General features: G+C 50.2%; 1 long non-coding RNA gene across 1 annotated transcript in view; it reads right to left on the bottom strand.

Moving 5' to 3' along the window:
• Positions 1–6,896, bottom strand: part of LOC147997403 (uncharacterized) — a 19,027-nt gene extending 12,131 nt beyond the window's left edge. Inside the window, exon 1 of the long non-coding RNA XR_015647903.1 lies at positions 6,732–6,896. This is a non-coding gene — a long non-coding RNA (uncharacterized LOC147997403). The remainder of the gene's footprint in view (positions 1–6,731) is intronic.
• Between the last annotated feature and the right edge of the window lie 18,086 nt (positions 6,897–24,982).

Below are 24,982 nucleotides of genomic sequence, written 5' to 3'. Positions count from 1 at the left end.
CAAACCCCTTTTTCCCCTTCCTCCTTTCCCTGCCCGCCCCCACCTCCCCTACTCCCCCGCCGCGGCATCGGGAAGAGCCGGGACGCGCCGGCCGTACCGGGCGCGGGGCGAGCGGGAGGACGAGCGCTGAGGGAGGCGGAGAGAGAAGCGACCGGCGACGGTCGACCCGCGGGAACGACCGAACCCCCCTCAGAGCGGGAAGAGGGGCGCGGGACGGACGGGCGGGGGACGGCGGGGGCAGAACCGGGAAGGCCACCCGTCGGAACCCAGCGACACACCCGTACCGAGACGCCGCGAGGACGACACGCTCCCAACACGAGGCCCACGCCGCGGACCATACCGGGCGCGGCCGCGCCGGCGGATGCGGCCGGGGCTCACGGGCGGGCGGGGGCCGCAGCGGGCCCACCCCCAAAGCACACGGGCAAGCGAGGCGCAACGCCGGGGAGACGGGGAAACCACCCCCGACCCCCTCGGGCGGGGTCGGAGGACCGTGAACCGGCGGGAGGGAGACCACGCCAACGGGGAGCGGCGGGAGACCGGACGGCGGCCGACCCCGGGCGAGAAGCGGAGGATGAGGACGGGCCCAACGCCTGACACGCGGCGGCGACGCCCTCGCGCGGACAGGTGGAGGAGGAGGGGAGGAGGTCGACGAGCGACTTTGACCCCGCGAGGGGGGAGAGAGGGGGGCCGAGCCCGCGTCGGAAGGGAGGCCGGGCCTCGGGGCAGCGAGAGGGAGAGACACCGACCGGAGCCCCCACCGCCACACCGGGACGCGCACACGGGTTCGACTCAACGCCCAGGCGCCCACCTTGGCACCCCGGCAGCTTTCCCCCGACGCACGCCTTCCCAGAGGACGGCGGGGCCGGACGGGCCCCCGCGCAGACGCACCCTCAGCCAACAGGCCCCACGGACCGGCGTGGGCGACAGCCACTAAAGCCTCTTTCTCCTCTACGCCTCGCGGGGCGTCTTTCCCCCCGCACACGCCTCCAAGAGACCAGGCGAGACGCGCCGCCACGGCCGCGGCGGCCGGGACGCCCTTCAAACCGCAACTTCCTCCCGCCCGCCGGGCGGCCCTTCCCCCCAGGCACCCCGCGACCGCCCCGGGACCCGTGCGCGCCCGGCTGCCCCCCCGTGAGGAGGGGCCCGGCAGCACGGCCGCGGGTCGGCCAGACGAGGAGCGAGAGAGAAAGGAACGCCGGCGGGCGGGGAGGGGGAGCGAACCGGCAGAACGAGGACCGTCGACGGCAGGGCGGGCCGCAGCGGCACCCCCCGCGGGAGACGCCTCACAAGGGACCGGGAGGCCGCTCGGGCGGCGACCGGGCACGCGAGCCAAGCCGGCGGGAATCACACTGCACCCAACCCGGAGCAGTCCCGCCACGCCCGCGGCACCGAGCCGACCCGAAACCAACGGACAACCCCCGGGAGCCCGAGGAGACGCCAGCCGACGCGAGAGCGAACCGAGGCAGACGCCGACGCCAACCGACGAAGACCCCCGCGTGGCAGCGGGTCCCAACGTCCGACGACGCGCCGGACGCGGCCGACCGCCGGTTCCCCCAAATAAGAAGTCCGCCCCCGAGAGCGAGGCCAACCCCGCGGTTCACGGACCCTCGAGAGCCCCGCGGAGGGGGAAGGGGGGGTAGGACGGCTCCCGCGATCTCCACCGGCCGTGGGAACGCTGCCGTGGAAGGGGGGGACGAGGCGGCAACCGCAGACGCCCGAGAGCACGCGGCACGCACCACACGCGACACGACCTCGCCGCGAGAGTGGCCGGGACGTGGACGCGCGTGGGAGGGACGCACACGCGACGGAGGGCACGGGGGAAACGGAGGCGGGTGGGACCGGGAGCCCACCGCCGCCCTTCCAAACCCACCCGTCCCGCGACGACCCCTCGCGGTGAGGGGGGTACCGCGCACGCGGGCGTGTGCACGGCCCTTCCCCGCCACCTGCCACCAGAAACCCAATCTCCCCCACAAGCTCCGCACAGCGGCAGGTCGACAGAGCCCCGTCCCGCGTGATCCCTCCTCGTACTCGGAGCGGGGAGGCGCGGGTCGCGGTAGGCGAGAGAGCAAACGCTGCGCGCAGAAGGCTGAGGTCAGGGCGGGCAGCCGAGGGGACCATCCGGGAGAAGCCCCTCGGAGATCGTAAAGCCCTTTCCGAAGATAGCTAGAGAAGGCAAATTCCTCACTGAGGGCGGGACGAACCCAACACCGACGAGCAGCCAAGGGCTCCGTGCACGCAACGGGAAACGAGCAACAGGCGCGGGACAGAACGGGAAGGACCACGCGCCAGCTGGTGGGGGGTCTGCGGTATCGGCAAAGGTCTCTTTCTCCGGGGTCTTCTTGAGCATTCGCGGACCGGGGGGACCTGCGACAGGTCCCCGCCGAGAGCCAGGCCTCTTCAAGGCGCACACAAAGGAGGAGCCTTGACTTGAGGGAGTCCGGTCTTTAAAAAGGGCCAGCCGCGATCGCTCAGCACCACCCTAACCGCGCAGGGCCCGCGGGTGAAGGCACCAAAAACATAGGCACGGGGTGGGCGCTCACCCAACGGAAGGAGCCTTTTAACCGCACACTCAACTCCTCGACCCCCCCCCTTTCTGTCACCGTGCAGAAAGCCGGCAACTAGGACAAGGGAAAGCGTAAAGGCACAAGCACCATGGAGCACAGGAGGCACGCCGGGGAGCGGGAAGCGCCACCGCCAACTCAGAAGCGGGCACCTTGGTGGTCAAAGCCCGGAACGCTCCAGGAGCACCGCAAGGCTCACACAAAGCAGGGCGCGTGCACACACCATTCGGGAAGGGTATGCACCGCAGCGGGTCTACCACCTTCCCCCGGCACGGGGGAAGAGGGCCGCGAAGCAGTGAACGGCGTGGGGGCAAGCGCCCCCGACACGTCCACAGGGACACCGCGAACCACAGCAACAAGTGTGCGCGGGTCAGCGCTCGTGCCGGACAGCCGCACCCCTGACTTCCACACACCACCCTGCAAAGGAATGGGGAGGAGAGACGAGGGGCCCGCTGGCAGAACGAGAAGAGCGGTCGCCATTCGCGCTGAATGACCATTCGCCATGAATGTCCGTCCCTCGCCTGGCGCGGCTTAGGCCCCGGCCCGAAGAGAACGCGGCAGCACCACATCGATCCAACGGGAGCGAGACACGCCATGCATCGGGAACAACGGGCGTGAGAGCTTTCTAACAACGCACTGGACGGGAATACGAGCGAGAAGAGCGAGAGAGAGCACGGGAAGAAGTCGCTAACACTGCCACACACACAAAAAAAAAAAATTTACCCTTCTCGAGGGCGAGAAAAAAAAGGAAGCGTTGCACTCGGGAGGCACGTGGCGTGGAAGAACGGGACTCAACGGGCAGCGGAGGTTCGGGAACTCCTTCAAAAAAAAAAAAAAATAAAAAATAAAAATAAAAAAATAAAATCCCCTTCGAAGGAGAAAAGGTGCAACTCGGGAGGCACACAGCAGGAAAGAAAGGGACACACCACCAAGCAGCGGAGGTTCGGGAACTCCTTCCAAAAAACAAAAAAAAAAAAAAAAAAAACAAAAAACAAAAAAAAAAAAAAAACAAATAAAAAAACCGGTCGGCCGCAGAGGAGCACGCCAGGGGGTCACTAGCACCAAACGGGAAAACCCTTCCAGTCGCACTCGGCACCAACGACTCCTACCGGTAACGGACGACAACCACCACGGGGAAATCGGGAACGCCTGACACGCGGGACGGTTGTCATAAAGCTGCCCCACAGAGCACAGGCAAGCAAGCACGGGAAAGCAGGAAGCGCGTACTCATGGGGGGACGCTAAGCTTCGAGCATCGAAGAGGCCCATGCGCAGAAGAAAAGAGCTAGGGCTGGACAAGCAAACAGCCTTGGTGCAAGCCTCTTCCAACGTCCTTTAATGACAAAAAGAGTCAAAAGGACAGCGTGTCAGCATATATCTCCAGGTACAATAAGGACAGATAGCAAAGATGAAAAGTGTAAAAGACACAGGGATAAACATGACAGGCCACACGGAACGTCTGGAAGTCATGTTCGGTGACGTGTCCCCAAGAGGTCCCCATGTAGAAAGAGAACCGGACCGCAAAGGAACAACTGGTCGACCTTAGAACCCTGAGTGCTCACAGACCGAGGAGGCCATGGTAGATAGCCTGGAACACAGCTTCCCCTCGGCCTCAGAAGTCCATGCTCCCGCTGGCAGGGACCGGGGAGGATCCTGGAAAAAATAAAGTCTCGGAGGCGCCCCCTAGCCGGGACACCTCGGCTCGGAGGGCGGGGACACAGCACCCTCTCGGCCTCAGAGGTCCAGGCTCCCGCTATCAGGGACCGAAGGGACTCCTGGAAAAGAAAAAAAAAAAATCCGTGGCGCCACCTAGCCGGGCCACCTCGGCTCGGAGGCCGGGGACACAGCACCCTCTCGGCCTCAAAAGTGTCTATGGTCCCGCTGGCTGGGACCGAAGGGACTCCTGGAAAAGAAAAAAAAAAAAAACTCCGTGGCGCCCCCTAGCCGGGCCACCTCGGCTCGGAGGCCGGGGACACAGCACCCTCTCGGCCTCAGAGGTCCAGGCTCCCGCTATCAGGGACCGAAGGGACTCCTGGAAAAGAAAAAAAAAAAAAAAAAACTCCGTGGCGCCCCCTAGCCGGGCCACCTCGGCTCGGAGGCCGGGGACACAGCACCCTCTCGGCCTCAGAGGTCCAGGCTCCCGCTATCAGGGACCGAAGGGACTCCTGGAAAAGAAAAAAAAAACTCCGTGGCGCCCCCTAGCCGGGCCACCTCGGCTCGGAGGCCGGGGACACAGCACCCTCTCGGCCTCAGAGGTCCAGGCTCCCGCTATCAGGGACCGAAGGGACTCCTGGAAAAGAAAAAAAAAAAAACTCCGTGGCGCCCCCTAGCCGGGCCACCTCGGCTCGGAGGCCGGGGACACAGCACCCTCTCGGCCTCAGAGGTCCAGGCTCCCGCTATCAGGGACCGAAGGGACTCCTGGAAAAGAAAAAAAAAAAAAAAAAACTCCGTGGCGCCCCCTAGCCGGGCCACCTCGGCTCGGAGGCCGGGGACACAGCACCCTCTCGGCCTCAGAGGTCCAGGCTCCCGCTATCAGGGACCGAAGGGACTCCTGGAAAAGAAAAAAAAAACTCCGTGGCGCCCCCTAGCCGGGCCACCTCGGCTCGGAGGCCGGGGACACAGCACCCTCTCGGCCTCAGAGGTCCAGGCTCCCGCTATCAGGGACCGAAGGGACTCCTGGAAAAGAAAAAAAAAAAATCCGTGGCGCCACCTAGCCGGGCCACCTCGGCTCGGAGGCCGGGGACACAGCACCCTCTCGGCCTCAGAGGTCCAGGCTCCCGCTATCAGGGACCGAAGGGACTCCTGGAAAAGAAAAAAAAAAAAAAAAAACTCCGTGGCGCCCCCTAGCCGGGCCACCTCGGCTCGGAGGCCGGGGACACAGCACCCTCTCGGCCTCAGAGGTCCAGGCTCCCGCTATCAGGGACCGAAGGGACTCCTGGAAAAGAAAAAAAAAACTCCGTGGCGCCCCCTAGCCGGGCCACCTCGGCTCGGAGGCCGGGGACACAGCACCCTCTCGGCCTCAGAGGTCCAGGCTCCCGCTATCAGGGACCGAAGGGACTCCTGGAAAAGAAAAAAAAAAAAACTCCGTGGCGCCCCCTAGCCGGGCCACCTCGGCTCGGAGGCCGGGGACACAGCACCCTCTCGGCCTCAGAGGTCCAGGCTCCCGCTATCAGGGACCGAAGGGACTCCTGGAAAAGAAAAAAAAAAAAAAAAAACTCCGTGGCGCCCCCTAGCCGGGCCACCTCGGCTCGGAGGCCGGGGACACAGCACCCTCTCGGCCTCAGAGGTCCAGGCTCCCGCTATCAGGGACCGAAGGGACTCCTGGAAAAGAAAAAAAAAACTCCGTGGCGCCCCCTAGCCGGGCCACCTCGGCTCGGAGGCCGGGGACACAGCACCCTCTCGGCCTCAGAGGTCCAGGCTCCCGCTATCAGGGACCGAAGGGACTCCTGGAAAAGAAAAAAAAAAAATCCGTGGCGCCACCTAGCCGGGCCACCTCGGCTCGGAGGCCGGGGACACAGCACCCTCTCGGCCTCAAAAGTGTCTATGGTCCCGCTGGCTGGGACCGAAGGGACTCCTGGAAAAGAAAAAAAAAAAAAAAAAACTCCGTGGCGCCCCCTAGCCGGGCCACCTCGGCTCGGAGGCCGGGGACACAGCACCCTCTCGGCCTCAAAAGTGTCTATGGTCCCGCTGGCTGGGACCGGAGAGGAGGGAAGAAATAAAAAAAAAATAAAATAAAATAAAAAATTTAAAAAAAAAAAATTGGAAAAAAAAAAAAAAAATCCGGGACGGGGCCCAAGCCTTCTGGTCGACCTCATCCAGCTGCCACCAACCCCTCCTTGTGTCCCAATAGGTCGTACAGCCACCCTCCTCCCCTGAAGTTCTCCAGGTACAACCTCCTAGCTAGAGATGGTCCCCAGACAGGACGGCGTCTCCGTCGCGCACCCGCCTGCTTGCCTGTCACCCTCTCACCCTGGCCGGCTCACCACAGGCACTTCCCCGTCCTTTGTCACCAACCGGGGGACAGGAGCGTTGCGGAAACTTGTCGCCACTAGGTGTCGCCCGACAGCGATCTCGATCAAGCAAACCAATACAGACTGTCACGCGCCGCCGCCGCCACACACACTCATTCCGTCTCTCCGGAGTGACCTCCCTAGCTCAGGGGGACACTCACCCACGCACAACGGGGCAGGTACCCACCACTTCTCCCGAATGGCACAAACGGTCCCGGTTGTCCCGCCGGAACACAGTGAACGCGGGATGGACTCGGGGCCAACCCCCTCAGGCACCCAGAAAAGGAAAGTAGGACGGAGCGGTGAAAACAGGCCACCTCTAAGTGAAAGGACATGCACTCTCGAATCGGTTAACAATTAGCAAGGAACAGGCACAGTTAGGAAAAGGGAGCGTCCAAACTCCGTCGTGAGGGGAGGGTGGCGGCGACCTCAGTTCCACACCATTTTTAAATGGCTCACTCATTTTTAAAACCCTCCACCGATCCCGATGGGGGGGAGGGGGGGTTGTTGTTGTTCTCTGTTCCTCGCTGCCACCGCCAGCCGGCACTCACCAAACCACACACCTGCCACCCTCTTTGGAAGACTAAACACAGAGAGTAAATTAAAAGAATGGTGGAATGATGGTGGAATGGTTAAAATTCCCGTGATTTGTTTTCACTCTGATCAAAACATACTTATTTTGTGCATTTGCATTCCCTTGTTCACACGTGCCTCTGTGTGTGTGGTGGGGGGAGGGAGGGAGGGAGGGAGGGAGGGAGGGAGGGAGGGAGGGAGAAAGAGAGAGAGAGAGAGAGAGAGAGAGAGAGAGAGAGAGAGAGAGAGAGAGCCAATTTAAAAAATAAAAACATGGTTAAATACAGCCACTTTGGGAAGATTGCTAGAGAGAATGCAGTCCAGAGTATGGAGGCCAGAGCTCTGGACGCTCTAGACCACAGGTCTCCCATCTCCCATATACCAGGCACCCAGCACCACCATCCCTACTTTGTTTGCTTGTGCGTTTGTTTGCTTGCTTGTTACATTAGTTTCATCCCAAGTTAATAATTATATATTTTTTTTCTATGCACGTATTTAGTTGTGGCAGGGGAACTCCTTCTTTAGGACAGGCAGACTTAGCTAGTTAGTTAGCCAGTCAAAAGTACGTAAAAAATTTATATCAACATAAATATCATTCACTAAGAAATCCTATCTGAAGAAAAAGAAAGAAAGGAAGAAAGAAGGAAGGGAGGGAGGGAGGGAGGGAGAGAGAGAGAGAGAGAGAGAGAGAGAGAGAGAGAAAGAAAGAGGAAAACTGGCAGACTTAGTTTTAGTGTTTTTGTTATTGTTTATTCAAGATATTGTTTCAGGGCTGGAGAGACGGCTCAGCGGTGAAGAGCACTGACTGCTCTTCCAGAGATCCTTAGTTCAAATCCAAGCAACCACATGGTGGCTCACAACCATCTGTAATGGAATCCTCTCCTTGTGTGTTGAAGACAGTGACAGTGTGCTCATAAAATAAATAAACAATAAAAAATATGTTTGAAGATTAAAGAAAAAACTCTCTCTCTCTCTCTCTCTCTCTCTCTCTCTCACACACACACAAATAAACTCTGTAATAAAAATCAATGTGACTTCATGATCAAACTTCTATAGTCAATAGGACTAGAGAGAACACATGTCTGTAAAATAAAAGCAGAACCTTTTCTGCTTTGTTTTGTTTTGCCTCAAGGTACGTTTCTTTTGGTATAGCCCAGGCAGTCATGGAACTTGCTCCGTAGACTTATCTAGCCTCAAGCTCACAGAGGTCCACTCTGCCTGCCTCGGCCACCCACACAGCTCTCTCTGCTGACTATATGTCTGCATGCCAGAAGAGGGCACCAGAACCTAGGAGGACACACCACATGGCTCCTGAGAATCCAGGTTTTGACTTTAAAAAAAAAAAAAAAAAATTCTGACAGCATAGAGGGTAGATATCTGCCTGCCAGGCTCTTCTAGTGCTGTTTAAGGTGGGGTAATAGCCATGTGAAGGAGACAAGGGGAGAGGAAAAATCGATTGGATGAGTAGTGCTGCTGAGATTAAGGACACACACACACACACACACACACACACACACACACACACACACACACAGAGAGACAGAGACAGAGACAGACAGAGACAGACAGAGACAGTAAGACAAAGAGACAGAGAGAGAGAGATGACAGAGGGACACACCGAGGGAAAGACATCAGGACCAGCTGAATTTCTCAAGAAAAGAAAAGAAGAGAAAGGAAAAATGTTTTCCATATACACAAATCTGTATACATGATTTGTTATAGTGTCCCATTTGGGCACTTTGGATTCAACTGTGGATGGTTGGCAGCCAGCTTGGCTGACACCTGACCTCACCAAGATGGAGGCAGCCGGCCATTAGCCCTGATGTTCCAGGTCACTTCTGTTTCTCCCTTTCCCAGCCTCTAGGGAAACAGAACTTAATTAAACTCAGTTTGCACGTGCAGAAAGGTGAAGAGGCACCCAAAAGCAGCCAGAAGCCTCAGACCATCCACAGCCACATGTTCTCCTTCTGCCTATATTACTTCTAAATGATCGTATTTATTTATTTATTTATTTATTTACTTACTTACTTACTTACTTACTTACTTACTTACTTTTTTTTCTTTCTTTTTTTTCGGAGCTGGGGACAGAACCCAGGGCCTTGCACTTGCTAGGCAAGCGCTCTACCACTGAGCTAAATCCCCAACCCCCTTACTTACTTACTTACTTACTTACTTATTTTTGTCATACTTAAACAATCGTTCGTCCTTGAATTCCTCCTGTATGCCAGGTAGACTTAGTCAGTCAGTCAGTCAGTCAGTCAGTCAGTCATTTAGCCAGGTCAAAATAGTTAAACATAAATATCAATAAAATCAATAAAAATCAAATGCAAACCCAATAGACAGTAAGTAAAATCGAATAAACCAAAAGATACATCATAAGCACAGAGTTTCAGCCGGACATTGAAAAGCAGCAGTTACCGAAGCAGTCTCCCTCCCACACCAACACACACACAGCTCGACCACCACCTTATCTGCACATTTTCAGCTCCTGCTTTCTAGAGTTACCAAGTTTATACACTACAGAGTTTAGCAAAGCAGGCCGGTTCACCGCACCCCCAGGGTCAGAGAACATGCTAGACCAGCTCTAGGGGATGGGCTGGGGGGCAGGGGAGGGTGGGAAGAGGGGAAACAGGCAGACTTAGGTATTCTAGTTTTGTTCATTCAAGATTCCACTTCTCTCTGTTGTAGCCCTGATAGACAGACAGGCAGGCAGGAATATTTGTTTGTTTGGCTTGGGGTTTGGGTTTGGTCCATTTGTTGGTGGATTTTGTTTTGTTTTGTTTCATTTTGTTTTTCGGGAAGTGTGGTGACTTAGTGCCTACACAAGCCAAGGCAGGAAAAATAAATAAGTAAAGATCTCTGAAACACAAATCTGGGGTGGGCTCTAGCATGGCCATGGACACACGCATGCACAGACGCACGCACGCACGCACGCACGCACGCATTGTAGACACGCACTCAAGGACACACTGGATTCTACAATGTTTGGTTTCTGCGTGTGTGTCATACAGAACCTAACAGAATATGTAATGAACTCTGGCAGTGACAGCAGAAACAACCTATGAGAAGGCGTCCTTGCAATATTAAAATGGCAGGCTAGCCAGGTGACAGTTATCTTAACCAATCTGATGTAGGCCTCATTCACACGGCATCTAGGCCTTAACAGTTAATTGTATCTGTTTCTTTATTTTCCTCTTAGGCCATCACATTGTTTTACCTAGACCTTTAACAGCCAGCAGCTACCAGCCTACAGCTACCAGTTTCTTTCTTTTCATAAAGAAACCCTGTCTGAAAAACTAGGGGAGGGAGACAAACAGATTAACAGATCTCTCTCTCTCTCTCTCTCTCTCTCTCTCTCTCTCTCGCTCTCTCGCTCTCTCGCTCTCTCGCTCTCTCGCTCTCTCGCTCTCTCGCTCTCTCGCTCTCTCGCTCTCTCGGCGCCTGTGTTTGTGTGTTCAACAGAGGAGGCAATGGCAGATAAATGTCTGCCCCTCCTCTGTAAGCCAGGCCACTCCATTACTGCCTTTCCTTTTTCTTAGTTTGTTTGGTTTATTCCAAGTTAATTGTATCTGTTTCTTTATTTTCCTCCTCATTTCTTTAGTTGAGTCAGGGGTCTTTGCACAAAAGCCCTGGAAATCAGTACCTGGATCAGGTCTGCAGCCTGCTCACAGAGTTCTACCCACCTTCACCTCTCAAGTGATGCAATCAAAGACATGCAGCACCACACCTGGCTTCTTTTCACATGTACATTTACTTTAGTTCCAATGCTCATTCAGGTCTGAGAGACGGGGGAGGGAAGGAGGGAAGAGAGACAGAGAGTGACAGAGAAACAGTTGACAGAGAGGGAGAATTGTAGGTTAATTATGTTCGGTCTCCTCAATCACGGTCTACTGGTCGCCATCGTGGCAACCATGCCCCGCAACCCTACCTTCGGTAAGATCAAGCATAATGGCGGCAACCATATAATTCCTGCTTAGTCGCACTGAACACTCCGGTCATCACTACCTGTGGAGAATTGTAAGGGGGCTCCTCTGGTCTAGAGAGTAGTACCCTTGAATGAAATGAGGATCACAGCAAGCATTATTTGTTTTGAGATATAAGATGTGGAAAGAACTATATGTGTGGATTTACAGACAGACAGACAGACAGACAGACAGACAGACAGAGAGGACAGGATAGGACAGGACAGGACAGGACAGGACAGGACAGGACAGGACAGGAGAAAAAAACAAGAACACAAACAAAAACTCAAAATGGAAGTCCGGTTCCAAATAGTCTCTGTCTGCCCTGTCGCTCTAGTGTTGGTGGTCCAGGTTATAAAAGCTTATACATGGGTGGGTGCGGGAAGTGCTGCTGGGTGTTCAGTTCAGGTCCAAGATTATTGCGGGTAACTAGACAACAAAGAAAGCAGTTAGACTGACTTCAACAGTGTTCGGTTTCTGAGTGTGTTATCACACAGAAGAGCCTAACAGAATATGTAATGAATTCTGGCAGCAACAGCAGAAACAACCAATGAGAAAGTGTCCTTATAATATTAGCAACTGCAACAAAATGGCAGACTAGCCAGCTAACAGTTCCCTAGCCATTAACTCATCTGACATAGGCCTTCTTCACGTTGCATCTAGATAGGTCTTCCTATCTTCCTCTCCAGTGCTGAGACCAAAGTGAGATCAAAGTCATGCATCACCATGGGTGCCTTCCTTTTCATTTCTTTTCTTTCATCCTAGGAAGTGAGTGTGTGTGTGTGTGTGTGTGTGTGTGTGTGTGTGTGTGTGTGTGTGTAAAGAGAGAGAGAAGGAGGGGGGGAGAGAGAGAGAGAGAGCTTTAGAGAGAGAGAGCTTTAGAGAGAGAGAGAGCTTTAAAATCAGCACTCAAGCCTTTTCTCTTCCTATCCCTATCCCAATCCCCCCCCCAAACCAGCAGCAAAGCCACCAGCACTCGAGAGACAGAGGAAGATGAAATCTCTAGTCTGAGAAACAAGAGGAGGTAGATAAACATACCCCCCCCCCCTCTCCTTCATAATTTGTTAAAGTGTTCCCTTTGTGTTGTGTGGACTCTACTTTATTAAGCAAGTTTCACATCGTACTATCTCCAAAGAGGAGTCAACAGTCTCTTGGCGTGCAGGCAGTTGTTGCCTGCTTTAAATATTTTTTGGTGTGTTTGTTTGTTTGTTTGTTTGTTTGTTTGTTTGTTTCAAAACCGAGGGCCTGCCTGCATTCAACAGATCCAAACCCAGTTCTCAGAGGGGAAAATGGAGTCAAGTCCGAAGTCACTGGCATTTAGGTCATCGGCCATTGACAGTCATAGGAGATGGGAATATCCCATGGAGACTCACCTGGGTATGCATCAACCACATCTAAGGGCAGGCCTGGGTTAGTACGGGGTGGTGGATGGGGAGGAAGGATCTGGAAAGAGCTTTGCGATGGGAAACTATGATCAGAATGTTGCACAGAAAACAAAATTTGTATTTAAAAAGAAAAAAAAAAAAGGCTATCCAAAAAAATCTATCCAAAAATGAAAGGAAACAAAACAAAACAAAACAAAACAAAACAAAACAAAACCGACAGCAGAACTTTACTAACTGCAAATGCTCCATCTCCCTGTATCCAACCACTCCACTCCCAGATAGGTAGATGATAGTTTGCACTTCTGTCCCAGTCGGGTTAAGAAAAGGGGAACCACCTCTGTGGAGAGCCATCTCTCCAGCCCTTGACAAGCTTTATTTAACTAAACATTAAACATGAATCAGAAACGCCAAACCCTGTACATATATGGTCCAGATTCACCCTTACTTAGAAATCCCCGAGCTGGCAGGGCGAGGCTGGGAATTGAGAGTGAGCAAAAAGGGAGTCTGCCTCTTTCCCCCAGGGTGTGCTATCAACTCCATTACCATTTCCAAACAGCTGGGTGTGAGTCTAACTAAGGTTTCCTTCAGTCAGACATTTGCCAGGAGCCGGAGCCCTGACAGGACAGCGAGAGCGATGATCAGACATCATTTCACAGTGAAATCATCACTCGCTGATTTCAGGCAGAAAACTTTAGAAAACTCTAAACTCTAAAGAGGCACTGAAGCGTGCTAGGGCAGCAGCAGTACTTCCCCGACTGACCTTCAGGGACCTGCATATTCTCCAGCCCCGCCCCACCCCACCCCCTCTCAGCTAGCTCCTGTCCACCCCTCCCCCTCCCCCCACATACAGGGAGGAGGCCTTGTGTGTGTGGGGGGGGGGGGGGCGGCAGCGGGAAGATGCAACTCTCTCTTGAGAGAGAGTTCGGGTCTCCCAAACAAATACATAACTAGAAACTTCATTTATTTACTTTATTTCATCGAGCATACCGTGGAAGAGGGAAAAGGAACAGGGAAGCTAGGCCAACTGGTCGAGCTCCTCCTTTCGTTTTGTTTCAAAAAGGAAAGGAAAAGCCAAAGAACCCCCTCTTTTTGGTGAAAGGAACAGAATGGTGAAAGTTGAAACATCGGCTCGCCACTTAATACTTTGGCTTTTAATAAAAGGGACAGCAGATCGACTTCCGAGTTGATTAAGAGAGAGAGAGAGAAGAGAGAGAGAGAGAGAGAGAGAGAGAGAGAGAGAGAGAGAGAGAGAGAATAAAAACCACAAAAAAAAACGTTTTGTCGACCAGCCTCCTTTTAAACCTCTGTTACACAGGAAGACTGGTCAACCTCATTCCCCCCTCCCCCCACTCACACACACACCCCTCCCCCTCCACGGAGAGGTTTAATGAGAGAAGAAAGGTAGAAGAAGAGAGTAAAGGCCAGTCATGAGCACGTGGAGAGAATTTGGGAGGGGAATGGGGAGAGAAGGGACAAAGGGGAAGAGGGGAAGAGAGGAAGAGCAAAAGAGCAAAGAGAGGAGCAAAGAGAGCCAACCTCATATTTTATTTTTTTTTTAAAGATTTATTTATTTTATTTATGCGTAAGAGTACACTGTAGCTATTTTCAGACACACCAGAAGAGAGCATCAGATCCCATTACAGATGGTTGTCAGCCACCTTGTGGTTGCTGGTAATTGAACTCAGGACCTCTGGGAGAAATTTGTGTGTGTGTGTGTGTGTGTGTGTGTGTGTGTGTGTGTGTGTGTGCCCGTTAGTTTAAAAATCTGCTGTAGACCTCCCTTTTAATATCTGTTTAACAAATATTTTTACCATATTTAAATTTTATTTATTTTATTTTACTTAAAAATAATAATGAATAAAGAGTCAATGTGAATAAACAATAAAACAAAAATCAAGGTGATCGGGGTTGGGGATTTAGCTCAGTGGTAGAGCGCTTGCCTAGCAAGAGTAAGGCCCTGGGTTCGGTCCCCAGCTCCGAAAAAAAGAAAAAAGAAAAAAAAAAATAAAATCAAGGTGATCAACAGATACCGACGACTGACATGGAAAAAAGTTAATAGATCGCCATAAAAACAGAGTAAGTGCGATGTAAACAATAAAACAGATGGGATGGAGAGATGGCTCAGCGGTTAAGAGCACTGACCGCTCTCCCAGAGGTCCTGAGTTCAAATCCCAGCAACCACATGGTGGCTCACAACCATCTGTAATGAGATCTGATGCCCTCTTCTGGTGTGTCTGAAGACAGCTACAGTGTACTCACATGCGTTAAATAAATAAATTAAAAAAAAAAAAAGAAAACAATAAAGCAGAAATTAAGACGAGGGACACAGAAGGACAAGGGAGATAAAACAATTAAATGTTAACAGACATAAAGTGGGAACGACGGGGTTGGGGATTTAGCTCTGTGGTAGAGTGCTTGCCTAGCAAATGCAAGGCCCTGGGTTCAGTCCCCAGCTCTGAAAAAAGAAAAAAGAAAAAAGAAAAAAAAAGAAAAGCGGGAACGAGAGGAAGGGCAAATATAGACGACTGAAACGAAATGATGGAATAAATTTATAAAATAATAATAAAGTACGAGTAAATACGAATAAATGGCAAACTGGACTTTAATAAATGTTTAAATCAAGGTGAATGACAAATACAATTTAGACAAAAAGGTTTTGAAAAATGAAAAGAAATAGAAAGCATATATGAATCAATAACAAGACTGAAGTCACAATGGCCTTTGAAGTGACACGGACGACAAACGTGAAAAACATAAATGAAATAATTTCGACAGCCACGGACATTCACATGGTGTGTTGGGAAACACCGCAGTCTTTATTTGGCGAGTAAAAACGCCTCGGGGAACTCTGTACATAGGAGGCTGGGAGCATGAATCACTCTATCTATCTATCTATCTATCTATCTATCTATCTATCTATCTTTTTTTTTTTATTTTTCTCTCCCTTACATCTTCCCACCATACCATACGTTTCTCCTTATACAAATCCATAGATTTATATATGTTCTTAATTTCATTTTTTTCCTCTGCCACACAGCCCACCACACAGAACCTCTAGATCTCGGGATCCCCTTCTGCCAGCACCAGTGGCAAGGGCACAGCTCCCCAGAGAATTAACTCGATCCGAACATAAGCGCGACAAGAAATTAAAAGTTAAATCGGAAGTGAAACTGAAAATGAAATTTTGGCCGAAAATAAAATAAAATGAAAGGTATAAGTTTTGTGACAATCAAATCATAAATCCCAATTGGGCAAAAAATAAAATTACAAAGTCAAAATTTTGTCCAGTCCACTGTGCTCCTGTGGAATCCCTCCCTGGAACTTGCTCGGTAGAGTAGTCTAGTCCCAAACTCACAGAGGTCTGCCCTGCCTTTCTCTGAAACCTACAGAGCCAGTCAAAACCTACAATCCTTTGTTGTTTGTTTGGCAGTTTGGCAGTTTGTTTGTTCCTGGACAAAAATGTGGGCTCTCTCTGATTCCTATATGTCTGCATGCCAGAAGAGGGCACCAGAACATAAGAGGACACACCACACAGCTCCTGAGAATCCAGAGGGTTTTTTTTGTTTTGTTTGTTTTGTTTGTTTTTTCTTCCTCTTTTCTTTTTTTCCGGAGCTGGGGACCTTGCTCTTCCCAGGGCCTTGCGCTTGCTAGGCAAGCGCTCTACCACTGAGCTAAATCCCCAACCCCGAGAATCCAGGTTTTTGACCAAAACAAAAAACAACAACAGGGGCTGGAGAGATGGCTCAGCGGTTAAGAGCACTGACTGCTCTTCCAGACGTCCTGAGTTCAATTGCCAGCAACCACATGGTGGCTCACAACCATCTGTAATGAGATCTGATTGATCTCTTCTGGTGTGTCTGAAGATAACTGCAGCATACTCAGATAAATAAAAAACAAATCTAAAAAAATTAAAAACAACAACAAAAAACACAAAAACAAACAAACAAACAAAACCCCCAAAACTAACAACCTAGAGGGTAGATATCTGCCTGCCCAGGTCTTCTAGTGCTATTTAAGGCTTCCTGTAGATAATAAAGCTTGTGTATCTTTTATCCAGGAACAGAATCATCAAGGCAGGGTAGGAGAGAAGCCCTGTTTGGGATTAAACGTTTCTACAACGTAACAGGAGGAGGCGGAGGGAGAGGGGCTCCTCAGACATAAATCTAAAATAGTACAATGGATCATTTTGAAGGCGTGTGGGTGAGGGTGACTGGAGACAGAGTTTTTCTCTGAGTGAGTGTGGAACTCACTGTCCCTGAGCTCAGCCTGTGATGAGAGAGAGAGAGAGAGAGAGAGAGAGAGAGAGAGAGAGAGAGAGAGAGAGAGACAGGGATCGAATTTTCTGTGTCTCTCTGTCTCTGTCTGTCTGTCTCTCTCTCTCTGTGTCTGTCTCTCTCTCTGTCTCCCTGTCTCTGTCTCTCTTCCTCTCTCTGTCTCTCTGTCTCTCTCTGTCTCTGTCTCTCCCCCCTCCCCCATGCGTGTGTTTGTGTGTTCAACAGAGGAGGCAATGGCAGATAAATGTCTGCCCCTCCTCTGTAAGCCAGGCCACTCCATTACTGCCTTTCCTTTTTCTTAGTTTGTTTGGTTTATTCCAAGTTAATTGTATCTGTTTCTTTATTTTCCTCCTCATTTCTTTAGTTGAGTCAGGGGTCTTTGCACAAAAGCCCTGGAAATCAGTACCTGGTTCAGGTCTGCAGCCTGCTCACAGAGTTCTACCCACCTTCACCTCTCAAGTGATGCAATCAAAGACATGCAGCACCACACCTGGCTTCTTTTCACATGTACATTTACTTTAGTTCCAATGCTCATTCAGGTCTGAGAGACGGGGGAGGGAAGGAGGGAAGAGAGACAGAGAGTGACAGAGAAACAGTTGACAGAGAGGGAGAATTGTAGGTTAATTATTGTTCGGTCTCCTCAATCACGGTCTACTGGTCGCCATCGTGGCAACCATGCCCCGCAACCCTACCTTCGGTAAGATCAAGCATAATGGCGGCAACCATATAATTCCTGCTTAGTCGCACTGAACACTCCGGTCATCACTACCTGTGGAGAATTGTAAGGGGGCTCCTCTGGTCTAGAGAGTAGTACCCTTGAATGAAATGAGGATCACAGCAAGCATTATTTGTTTTGAGATATAAGATGTGGAAAGAACTATATGTGTGGATTTACAGACAGACAGACAGACAGACAGACAGACATACAGACAGAGAGGACAGGATAGGACAGGACAGGACAGGACAGGACAGGACAGGACAGGAGAAAAAAACAAGAACACAAACAAAAACTCAAAATGGAAGTCCGGTTCCAAATAGTCTCTGTCTGCCCTGTCGCTCTAGTGTTGGTGGTCCAGGTTATAAAAGCTTATACATGGGTGGGTGCGGGAAGTGCTGCTGGGTGTTCAGTTCAGGTCCAAGATTATTGCGGGTAACTAGACAACAAAGAAAGCAGTTAGACTGACTTCAACAGTGTTCGGTTTCTGAGTGTGTTATCACACAGAAGAGCCTAACAGAATATGTAATGAATTCTGGCAGCAACAGCAGAAACAACCAATGAGAAAGTGTCCTTATAATACTAGCAACTGCAACAAAATGGCAGACTAGCCAGCTAACAGTTCCCTAGCCATTAACTCATCTGACATAGGCCTTCTTCACGTTGCATCTAGATAGGTCTTCCTGTCTTCCTCTCCAGTGTGTGTGTGTGTGTGTGTGTGTGTGTGTGTGTGTGTGTGTGTGTGTGTGTGTGTAAAGAGAGAGAGAAGGAGGGGGGGAGAGAGAGAGAGAGAGCTTTAGAGAGAGAGAGCTTTAGAGAGAGAGAGAGCTTTAAAATCAGCACTCAAGCCTTTTCTCTTCCTATCCCTATCCCAATCCCCCCCCCCAAACCAGCAGCAAAGCCACCAGCACTCGAGAGACAGAGGAAGATGAAATCTCTAGTCTGAGAAACAAGAGGAGGTAGATAAACATACCCCCCCCCCTCTCTCCTTCATAATTTGTTAAAGTGTTCCCTTTGTGTTGTGTGGACTCTACTTTATTAAGCAAGTTTCACATCGTACTATCTCCAAAGAGGAGTCAACAGTCTCTTGGCGTGCAGGCAGTTGTTGCCTGCTTTAAATATTTTTTGGTGTGTTTGTTTGTTTGTTTGTTTGTTTGTTTCAAAACCGAGGGCCTGCCTGCATTCAACAGATCCAAACCCAGTTCTCAGAGGGGAAAATGGAGTCAAGTCCGAAGTCACTGGCATTTAGGTCATCGGCCATTGACAGTCATAGGAGATGGGAATATCGTCCTTTCTCCAATGGAGACTCACCTGGGTATGCATCAACCACATCTAAGGGCAGGCCTGGGTTAGTACGGGGTGGTGGATGGGGAGGAAGGATCTGGAAAGAGCTTTGCGATGGGAAACTATGATCAGAATGTTGCACAGAAAACAAAATTTGTACTTAAAAAAAAAAAAGGCTCCCGATATCTATCCAAAAATGAAAGGAAATAAAAACCGACATCAGAACTTTACTAACTGCAAATGCTCCATCTCCCTGTATCCAACCACTCCACTCCCAGATAGGTAGATGATAGTTTGCACTTCTGTCCCAGTTGGGCTGTCGAGGTTAAGGAAAGGGGAACCACCTCTGTGGTTATGTGATCCACACACGAAATAAAAAAAAAGGAGCGGATAAACGTGCCTGGCATTTTAAGATGCTCAATTTCTTTGCAAGCTTCATTTCGTTTCATTCTTTTAAAGGTTTACTTATTTATTTTCACTTACATTGAGTACACTAAAGCCCTTTTCATATACACAGGGCAGTAGAGTGCATGGGATATCCCTTTGCAGAGGGTTGTGAGCCACCATGTGGTTTCTGTGGAATCGAACTCAGGACCTCTGGAAGAGCAGAGCGGTGAGTGCTCTTAACCTCGGAGCCATCTCTCCAGCCCTTGACAAGCTTTATTTAACTAAACATTAAACATGAATCAGAAACGCCAAACCCTGTACATATATGGTCCAGATTCACCCTTACTTAGAAATCCCCGAGCTGGCAGGGCGAGGCTGGGAATTGAGAGTGAGCAAAAAGGGAGTCTGCCTCTTTCCCCCAGGGTGTGCTATCAACTCCATTACCATTTCCAAACAGCTGGGTGTGAGTCTAACTAAGGTTTCCTTCAGTCAGACATTTGCCAGGAGCCGGAGCCCTGACAGGACAGCGAGAGCGATGATCAGACATCATTTCACAGTGAAATCATCACTCGCTGATTTCAGGCAGAAAACTTTAGAAAACTCTAAACTCTAAAGAGGCACTGAAGCGTGCTAGGGCAGCAGCAGTATTTCCCCGACTGACCTTCAGGGACCTGCATATTCTCCAGCCCCGCCCCACCCCACCCCCTCTCAGCTAGCTCCTGTCCACCCCTCCCCCTCCCCCCACATACAGGGAGGAGGCCTTGTGTGTGGGGGGGCGGCGGGGAGATGCAACTCGCTCTTTTTTTTTTCCTTTTCTTTTTTTCTTTTCTTTCTTTCTTTCTTTCTTTCTTTCTTTTTTTTTTTTTTCTTTTTTTTTTTTCTTTTTCCGTAGCTGGGGACCGAACCCAGGGCCTTGCGCTTGCTAGGCAAGCGCTCTACCACTGAGCTAAATCCCCAACACCCGCAACTCTCTCTTGAGAGATAGTTCGGGTCTCCCAAACAAATACATAACTAGAAACTTCATTTGTTTACTTTATTTCATCGAGCATACCGTGGAAGAGGGAAAAGGAACAGGGAAGCTAGGCCAACTGGTTTTGTTTCAAAAAGGAAAGGAAAAGCCAAAGAACCCCCTCTTTTTGGTGAAAGGAACAGAATGGTGAAAGTTGAAACATCGGCTCGCCACTTAATACTTTGGCTTTTAATAAAAGGGACAACAGATCTCCCTCCTATTTGGTTAAAAAAAAAAAAAAGGAATTAAAACACCACAAAAACGTGCTGTCAGCCAGATTCCCTTTAAACCTCCGTTATACAGGAAGACGGGTTTTTTTTAAGCATCATTTTAAATATATAAATATGTATTTGTGTGTGTGTGTGTGTGTGTGTGTGTGTGTGTGTGTGTGTGTGTGTCCGTCCGTCCGTCCGTCCGTCCGTCCGTCAGTCAGTCAGTCAGTCAGTGTCTTCTGTATGGAGAGGATGTGCTGACTCTGAAGCTATGATCTAGACACTTTTTTTTTTTTTTTAAAGATTTATTCATTTATTATATATAAGTACACTGTAGCTGTCTTCAGATACACCAGAAGAGGGCTTCGGATCTCTTTACAGATGGTTGTGAGCCACCATGTGGTTGCTGGGAATTGAACTCAGGACCTCTGGAAGAGTAATCGGGTGCTCTTAACCGCTGAGCCATCTCTCCAGCCCTAGACACTTTCTAAATCACAGTTAAAAAGTTTTTAATAACTGTGTGAAGGAGACAGGTAGGGGTGTGTGTGTGTGTGTGTGTGTGTGTGTGTGTGTGTGTGTGTGTGTGTGTGTGTGTATGCATGCATGCATGTGGGGGGGAGGGGAGGCTTTGATATCAGCACTCAAGCTTTTTTACTTCCTATCCCAATCTCCCCAAACTACCATCAAAGCAGCACTAGGGAGGCAGAGAAAGGTGAATCTGAGAGTTTCAGTCCTTCCCGCCCTACAGACGAATACAGAGAAACCCAGTCTGAGAAACTAGGGGAGGGGGGAGGGGGAGAGAAAGAGAGAGAGAGAGAGAGAGAGAGAGAGAGAGAGAGAGAGAGAGAGAGATCAAATTCTCTTGTGTCTGTCTCTGTTTTTCTCTATTCTCTCTCTCTCTCTCTCTCTCTCTCTCTCTCTCTCTCTCTCTCTCTCTCGTTGTGTGTGTGTGTGTGTGTGTGTGTGTGTGTGTGTGTGTGTGTGTTTGTTTGTTTGTTTGTTTCAAAACCCAGAGCCTGTCTGTAACAGATCTAAACACAGTTCTTGAAGGGGAAAATGGAAACAATTCCATAGTCTCTGGCAATGAAGTCATGTCCCATTGAAAACCACAGGAGAGGGGAATATTGTCCTCAACTAGGCATATATCAACCAGTATTTCACAGGCAGACCTTCAGGGAGGTGCAGATTCACCAGCCCTACCCTCCCTCCCATCCCCCCAGCATCCCTGCTCATCTCCTGTCCACCATTTGTTGATTCATTGTTGCTGTTGCTGTTGCTGTTGCTGTTGCTGTTGCTGTTGCTGTTGCTGTTGTTGTTGTTGTTGTTGTTGTTGTTGTTGTTGTTGTTGTTCCTGGTGTGAAGAACACTGTGAGGTAGCCTTCCTCTAATAAACCCTCTGGTCTTTAGGGATCCTTCACCCACTCACTCTCTGCCAGACTGAGTTCACAGCAGAAAACGCGTTTTTGAGAGAAACATGTTCCTGGTCCTGTGTGCCCATATTGAGGGAGGCATGAGAAAGGGATAACAAGGAAGGGAGACCCGGCAGTGGTAGGGGGCTGGGATGGGGTCGGGGGTGGGTGTCCTAGCTTGCTAATCCAACTGACCCACTTGCTGTGTAAATAAATATTTTGCATTCTGTGTCCCTTGTTTGATTTCTCACTAAATTCCAGATTGTCAATCTCCCTGTGTCGATTGCACAAGAACCCAAATGGGGATGCTGGGTGGTGAGCTGATTCCTCCCTAGAACACCTGTGCACTCTCTCATAGTCTCTAAGCTCCTTGCTGGACTCTTTTGGGCTTGGACCTGGCTGTCTGTAAGCCAGGAAGGAAGGAAGGAAGGAAGGAAGGAAGGAAGGAAGGAAGGAAGGGAGAGAGGGAGGGAGGGAGGGAGGGAGGGAGGGAGGGAGGGAGGGAACAGGCCTCAGTTGAGAATCCCAATTTTCTAGTTCACTGCATCTGATGGCTGGCTGACCCTTCCAGGTGAATTGTATTTTTTTTTCCTTTTCACTCCTTTATTTGAGTCAGGGGTGTCTGCACATAGACCTGGAAATCAGTACCTAGATCAGGCCTGCCTGCCTGCCTGCCTGCCTGCCTGCCTGCCTGCCTGCCTGCCTGCCTGCCTGCCTTCCTCTATCTCACAGAGACACAGTTCTAAACACCTCTGCCTCTTGAATGATGGAAATAAAGACATGCACGAACACCTGGCTTCCTTTCATTGTACATTTAGCCTAATTTCAGTTTTATTCATGTCTGGGAGGGAGACTTGCTTGTGTGCTGTAGTTCAATTCCTTTCACTGTGTGGTTTCCCCACCACCTTGGCCACCATGCCACGTGGAAGAGAAGAAGAGATGAACCATATTGTTGGCACCCATATAACAAACACTTGGTTGCTTCCTCTGAGCCCTCTGAGTATCCTTACATCTCTGTATTTTAAAGTGGTTTTGTTTTGTTTTTTATTGCTGTCAAACTCTCTCTCTCTCTCTCTCTCTCTCTCTCTCTCTCTCTCTCTCTCTCTGTGTGTGTGTGTGTGTGTGTGTGTGTGTGTGTGTGTGTGTGTGTGTATTTTTTTTCTTCTCCCAGAGCTGAGGACTGAACCCAGGTCCTTGAGCTTGCTAGGCAAGGACTCTACCACTGAGCTAAAACCCCAACCCCTACCTCTGTGTTTTAAAAAGTAGACTCTGGAGCAATACCGGGCAGGTCTCCAAGGCGGGTCCTTCGCTTTATTTTATTCTTTTTGTTTTTAATTGTTAAAGATTTGTTTGTTTGTTTGTTTGTTTGTTTGTTTTATGTCTATTCGAGTACCCTGTAGGTGTCTTCAGACACCCCAGAAGAGGGCATGATTGACAATTACAGATGGTTGCAAGCCGCCATGTGTTGGCTGGGTATTGAACTCAGGACCGCTGTAAGAGCAATCAGTGCTCTTAACGACGGTGCCATCTCTCCATCCACCTACTTTATTTTATTCTCTATGCTCTCTTGTGCGAGTCAAGGTCAAGCAGGCAAGAAACACCCAAACAGATTGGTCCATCACCACTTTCTGAATTCTTTTTGTTGTTGATGTCAGGGATGTAAAGCAAGTTTACCCATGAAGAATTGTAAGGGAGTCCTTCTGATTTAGAGAATAGCAGCCTTGAAATGAAATGAGAATCACAACAAGCATTTGTCTTATTGTTTTTGTTTTTTTCTTCCTTTTTCTTCGGAGCTGAGGACCGAACCCGGGGCCTTGTGCTTCCTAGGCAAGCGGTCTACCACTGAGCTAAATCCCCAACCCCTACATTTGTCTTAAAGTCTGAAAAACACAAAACAAAACAAAACAAAACAAAACAAAACAAAACAACAACAACAACAACAACAACAACAACAACAACCAAGAACAAACCATGAGACCGCAGAAATCCTCAGGCGGAGGAGTAAGGAGCTAGTTTTTATTGGTTAGGGTATTATTTGGTCGGGTGGGGGTAGGGGTGGGGGTGGGGGTGGGGGTGTTGTCCTTCCTACATCTCTCTTGCATGAATGAGCTGAACATTACTTAAGCTTGTGTCCAAAACTGTCCATTTTTTAGATTGATCCCAGGAGGGAGGGAGCGAGCCGGGGATACAGCACACCCTCTCTGGCCTCAGAGGTCCAGGCTCCCGCTGGCAGGGCCCGAAGGGACTCCTGGGGGGAAAAAAAAAAAAGTCTCCGAGGCACCACCTAGCCGGTTTTATTCTTGAAGAAAAGCAAACATACATAATGGAATAAGGGAAAGAAAAAACCCTGTTTTCTATATACACAAGCAGTCGTAATTTGTTATAGTGTCCCCTTTGCGTAGTTTGGATTCGATGACTTTATTTTATCAAGCAAGTTTTAAACAGCGGTAACTCCAAAGAGGAGTCAACAGCCCCTTTAAGTGCAGTCAGTCATTGACCCTTTGGTCTGTCTGTCTGTCTGTCTGTCTGTCTGTTTCAAAACGAGGGAGGGCCTGCCTGCCTGCCTGCCTGCCTGCCTGCCTGCCTGCCTGCCTGCCTGCGTGCCTGCATCAGATCTAAATACAGTTCTCAGAGGGGAAGACAGAGACAAGTCAGAAGTCACTAGCACTCAATGGACGACCACCAACCTAAGGGCAGGCCTAGGGTAGAATTTGATGGACGGACGGACGGACAGACGGACGGACGGACGGATGGACAGATGGACAGAAAGGATCTAGGAGGAGCTTTGGGAAAGATGAAAAGCCTCCATTTCCCCCCAAAAGAACGAGCCCCAACAGCTGGGCTCTTCGAGATGAGTTATAAGGGGAACCACACATACAGTTTTGTATCACACATACAGTTTGTCATCATCCGTCAATACCAGGTAGACTTTTCAACGTATGTAGGTAGCTGTTGTCAGGTCAGTCCTTTACTAAGCCTCATGTAAGCTCTGCAGGGTAAGCCTCAGGAATTCATCTGTGCGTCCCGCAGGGTATGCTTTCTTGCTTTGTTAAAGGCTAGACTTTGGTTGCTGTCTGTCTGTCTGTCTGTCTGTCTGTCTGTCTGAATGAATGAGCGAGGGAATGAACGAATGAGGAGGGGATGCACATGCCTATGGTTTTAAGATGCTTAATTTCTTTACAAGGTTTATTTATTTAAACAT

Source organism: Rattus norvegicus, unplaced genomic scaffold (genome assembly GCF_021556685.1).
Source record: "Rattus norvegicus strain SHRSP/BbbUtx unplaced genomic scaffold, alternate assembly SHRSP_T2T unassigned-0000155, whole genome shotgun sequence".
Classification (NCBI taxonomy): Eukaryota; Metazoa; Chordata; class Mammalia; order Rodentia; family Muridae; genus Rattus; species Rattus norvegicus.
The sequence above is the reverse complement of the archived record's forward strand: the minus strand, read 5'-3'. Positions and strand labels throughout refer to the sequence as shown.